Genomic DNA, 5,616 nt, shown 5'->3' on the forward strand with positions numbered 1-5,616 from the left:
CTTCAGGCTGGTCTGCTCGTCCATTCAAGTGGAAATTTCCCATCTCTGGAGCTCTGGATGTGGTTCAGGCGTCTACCTATAGTCTTATGTATTGCAAAGTTTCCACAGGGAGCCTCCTTCACTGATCATAGAGAATATTTTGAGACTGAAACTCCAAAGTCAGTATCCCAGTCCAGGTGGAGGGTGGCCTGAAGGTTGGAATGAGTGGTACATCATCGAAAGTCATGAGGATTATGGCTAGAATGTGGACGTTGATGATGTGAATGCCATCTTTAATGTTGGCTGGTTTACTGTATTAAGGGGTCCTGGTGGCTCAATGAGTTAAGCACTGGGCTGCTAACCCCCAAATCGGTGGTTCAAACCCACCAGCTGATCCACAGGAGAAAGATGGGACTGTCTGCTTCTGTACACGTCGCAGCCTGGGCATGCCTCTGGGGACATTTCTGTTCTGTCCTGCAGAGTGACTGTCAGTGTGAACTGGCTCTTTGATTGCGAGTGTGAACTGGCTCTTTGGCTGCAAGTGTGAACCGGCTCTTTGATTGCGAGTGTGAACTGGCTCTTTGGCTGCGAGTATGAACTGGCTCTTTGGCTGTGAGTGTGACCTGGCTCTTTGGTTTTGCTCCACTCTCCAACATTAACACAGTGTTCTCCTTCCTGGGCTCTCCACCTTGCCTGTGTTTATGATCCACTATGTCAGAAGGGAGCAGCAGTGGCCCTGGTACTGTGGGGCAGGGGGCGGGGTGGCGACAGTGTGGGCCACAGCAGACAGCAAGGAATATGGGCCTTCCGCCCCTAACTCCCTCCTTTGCAGTGGCCTCTGTCAATTGCCATTTTCCTTAAGGGCTCACGAGTCAGCTCAGCTCTAGTCTCTCCCTTACCCCCAAACCCTCCTCCTCTGGTTCTGCTCAGTTTCCCAGTACCACTATTTATTCAGCACTGCTGGGTGGGGTGAACACCCAGTACCCTCTGGTGTCACGTGTGTGAGTAGACCTGTGTCCCACAGGGTTCGCGGTGGCTGAGTTTTCAGAACTAGATGGCCAGGACTTTCTGTGGAGACTTGAACATGTAACCTTTTGGTTAGCTGCTGAGCATGTGCATCGTTCAAACCAGCAGGGACTCCCTCGGTTGAAGCATACCCCCCAAAATTGATGCCTTCCTGGAACCTATGAATTTGACGCATTTGGAAATAGGGTCTTTGCAGATGTGGTTAGTGAAGTTAAGATTCAGTCATGCTGGGGTAGGGTGGGGTCAAATCCAGTGAATGGTGTCCTTATAAGAAGAAAAGACACAGAGTCAAGATGCCACGTGATAAAGGGGCAGAAACTGGACTGATAGGGTCTCAGGACAAGGATCGTCTAGAGCCACAGAAGCTGGAAGAGACAAATCAGGAAGCCTCCTCCCCATGCGGGAGCCTCCAGAGGGGGAGTGTGGCCCTGCCCACACCTCGACCTCAGGCTTTGACCTCCAGGACTGAGGCAGGGTGAACATCTGTGGTTCTGACCCACCCGGCTTTCAGTACTTTGTCCTGACAGCTGCGGCTCACTCGTCCACCTACCATGCGATGGACTTGGGATCATTTTCCGGGGCGAGTTAGCCAGCATAAATGTTGGCATCATAAGGTTTCTGTGTTGCCAAGGCTCTTGGGGAGCTGTTACCAGTTGGGATCTCATTTCCGCCCGTGTGCCCGTAGCATCACCAGCACTGGATGTCACTGTCTTGTTTTGCCAGGCGCACCCTTTGGAAGCCCATTTGTCTGAGATGGAGCCAGGAGTGTGTGATTGTGGCTGAAACAGGCCTCGTGGAAGGCAGGCCGAGGGGCTGAGAGGGCAGGGGCCTCAGACTATGTTGGCTAGAGTGTGCAGCAGTGCACGATGGGGGCTCAGTAGTGGGTCTTCTAAGCCAGGTGTTGTTTACCTGACCGTGTTCAGGTATGACTGTCCAGAAAGCCACACTCTTTGGCAGGTCGGTTTTTCTGTGTGGATACTATCTGTCAGTAAAAAAGCTGAAAATCATCCAGAATCACTAAACAGTTATGCACATTTCTCCAGAACCTTCCAGGGGGTGGACGGGGGCACCAGGCTCAGGGACAGAGGCAGCTCTCGATGAATCAGCAGCCCAGGAAGGGTCTCTCATGGACTAGGATGGAGGGGTCAGAGTGTTAAGCTGAGAACCATCTGCCCAGGAACCCAGAAGAGAAAGGAGCGAGGAGAAGGACTTGTCACAGAGGGACTTGTCACAGAAGCCATGCTGGGGGGACCCCAGGGGACTTCAGGTCATAAGGAAATGAGGGCCATTCTCCGGTTCCCAGATCTTTGTCGTTGTCCACAGATTCCTTTGAGTTGTGGGTGCAGAGGAGACTTGGTCCCTGCCGTGGGGAGTGGCTTGGCCTAACTTGGGGCCCCACCTGGATGCTGGAGATGGTAGCAGATGGCCTGTTGAAAAGTCTCGTGCCGTAACCGGACCCCTTGAAGGCCAGGCGCCACAGCTGAGGAGGCAAAGGGGGGTACAGCCTGCATGCTAATGAGACTGGACAGGCGTCAGCTGCGTCCTGCGGCGACACCCCTCCCAGTGGGCTCCGTGGGCAGCTTGCCCAGCTGTCCTTCCAGGCTCTGCCAAGCCCACCTCCGGACGGGGCAGAGGGCATCATGCCTAGTGGGTGTGAAGCACGTTCTCCCAAATTCTCCAGCCTCAGCGGGGCTCCAGGCCTTCGTAATAAACAAGGTGGCAGGCGTAAGAATCTACCAGAGATGAAGGCTTTCTGCCTGGAATAAGGCGGTTCTGAACCTTGTTCGGACCAGACCCAAGACCTGTCCTTGCCCGGTACTAATTAAAGCTGTGCCTTGCTGTATTTCATGCTGCTGTTTCCAGATCCTTCTAGGCATTGGGGGTGGGGGCTGAGGGGCTGACAGGTCCCCTCCTGGAACACCAGTCTTCACGGGAAAAGTGAACCTGAGCGGGCAGCGGAAATTCCAGGGCGCCCTGGCTGACAGAGGCAGCCTGGAAGGCTGCTGGTTACTTTGGCACCGACCCAGCGCTTTCCCGCTCTCCTCTCTGTGTTGCCCACCCCCAGCCCTTCCTCCTCTCCCAAGACAAAAAGAGAGAAGTCTGAATGTGCAATGAAGCCCACCAGCAAGAATTTGACTTGGGAGGAAAAAAATGGCAAATAAAAAAAAGGCAAACCGAAAGCAGTGTAAAGTCGCCAGGGTTTTACAGCCTTTACCCGTTTCCTGGTCAAATACAGACAGCTTCCTGGCAACATGGTCAAGCCGCCATCTTTTGTTACTTCTGATACTTCCTATCCGATCTTTCCTACTGTGGTGCCTGCGTGTGGCTATGATGCTGAAGCCTACGCCATGGGTCAGCTGTGATGGACCGGCTCTAGCAATGCTTCCAGACTTGGACAGACTAGGAAGAAAGACCTGGCAACCCAGCTCTGAAGACCATGTGGATCCCAAGAGAAAGTCATCAGATACAGTGCTGGGAGATAAGCACCCTCGGCCCCGCCTGCCCGCTGGATCCGAAGGCCCTCAACAGACACAGTGGTTACAACTATGGGTTGGAACTAATAACATCAAGTGGTTCATATTTCCACTGTGTAGACAAGGGAACTGAGGCTAAAAAGTCTTGGTGTGTTGTCCCATGTCCCAGGATAAGGACTGGGTCACTCCTGTCCTTGTAACTCTGGAGGCAGGGTCTTAGGAGTCACGTGATGAAAGATTCAGGTTTTGTGCTCCAGGGAAGTGTCTAGGGTGCCAAGGAAGGGCCCCCTGCTCCTTAACAGGTAAGGACTCAGCTTGTTCCTCTTAGGTGTTGACCATCGCCTTCCTTGACCCTGTCCTCACTGAGTCCAGAAGGGCGTTGGTGACGCAGGGACTCCCTGACAGTTGTGTGCAATGTTCCAGGGAAACAGAATCTCGTTCAGCTGCTTGGGGAAAAGACCTGCAAACCTGGTGACAAGCAGCTTGAATCTAGTTTATGTGGAGCCTGGCCTGGGCTGGTGTTTGGGGACACCATCGGTGCCAAAGGTCTCGTGAGCCTGCAGCATGCCCACTCTGAGGGTGGGGAGGCTGGGCAGCTTCGGTACAGTCAGAGCACAGTACCTCGGGACGTGTTCACAACCAGATGATCCGAGTGGAGTCAGCACAGCCTCAAGGCATGATAGTGGCATTTGTGTGTTGTAGCGACCCCATGTGACTGAGTAGAACTGCCTCACATGGTTTTCTAGGCTGTAATCTAAATGGAGAAAAGATGGAAGTTGTCAAGGATTTCATTTTACTTGTATCCACAACCAATCCTCTTAGAAGAAGCAGTCAAGAAATGCAAGGATATATTGCATTGGGCAAATCTGCTGCAAAATATCTCTTGAAAGTGTTAACTAACACAGACGTTACTTTGAGGACTAAGGTGTGCTAGAGCCAAGCATTCGTATTTTCAGTCACCTCATATGCATGAGAAACCTGGACAGCAAGACAAGGAAGATTGAAGAAGAATCAATGCCTTTGCATTAGGGTATTGGCGAAGAATATTGAACTCACTGTGGCTGCCAGAAGAATAAACAAATGTATCTTGGAAGAAGTACAACCAGAATGATCCTTTGAAGCAAAGATAGAGAGATTTTGTCTCGTGTCCTTTGGAGGGACGAGTTGCTGGAGAAGGACATCATGCTTGGTGAGGTAGAGGGTCAGTGAAAGAGGAAGACCTTTAATGAGATAGACTGACGTACTGGCTACAACAGTGGGCCCAATCACGGCAACAGTTAAGATGATGACACACAACACATCGGACACTGTTGCATGTTGTTGTACGTCAGGTTGCCATGAGTTAGAACTGACTTAATGGCACCTGAAAACATCAATCTTTCTGGGAGCAGATAGCAAGGTCTGTGTCCTTCAGGGCCATTGTGTCTGTCCTCGCCAACCTCTTCAGTTGTACCACTAGGGTTCTTTTCATTGTTTTTAAATGTTCAAAAATTGAGACAAAGATCTGGCTACTCTCTATTTCAGGTCTTTTGTCCATCTCTGAGACCCTGGAGCCGGATCTGTTTCAGAATCCAGATCTTATTAGAATTTAAAAGACTAATTCAGAACACATGTTGTGAGTCACTTACCTGCCCCAAGGGACCCTGAGTAGAACGGGGCAATGGACTCATTATGATATCTGCACAAAGCATGTGGGGTACCAGTCACAACAACCCCTCTGGCCGTGTGTTTTACAAACTCAGGAAGGAACTGTTTGAATTTGGGAATGATGGTAAGGGGTTGGGTTCCTCTACCCTCGCCAAGCCCTGGGTGGCCCTGGGTGACGCTTGGCCTCTCTGGAAAATGGAAATGAATATAGTGCCCATATTTGCTTTGAGTCATCATGAGATGGGTGTGTTTATCTATGAAAAGTGCTTAGAGCAGAGCTGGGTACTGAGTGAATGGTCAGAGTGCTTGATAATTCCTGTTGTTACCAACATTATGAGGATCATCATCACCACCATCATCACTGAACATCATTGTCACCATCACCACCATCATCACCACCACCATCACTGTGAACATCATCATCACCATCATCTCTGTTATCATCTCCACCACCACCATCACTATTATCATTGTCACCACCACCACCATC

Source organism: Chrysochloris asiatica, unplaced genomic scaffold, assembly GCF_000296735.1.
Source record: "Chrysochloris asiatica unplaced genomic scaffold, ChrAsi1.0 scaffold00037, whole genome shotgun sequence".
Taxonomy (NCBI): Eukaryota; Metazoa; Chordata; class Mammalia; order Afrosoricida; family Chrysochloridae; genus Chrysochloris; species Chrysochloris asiatica.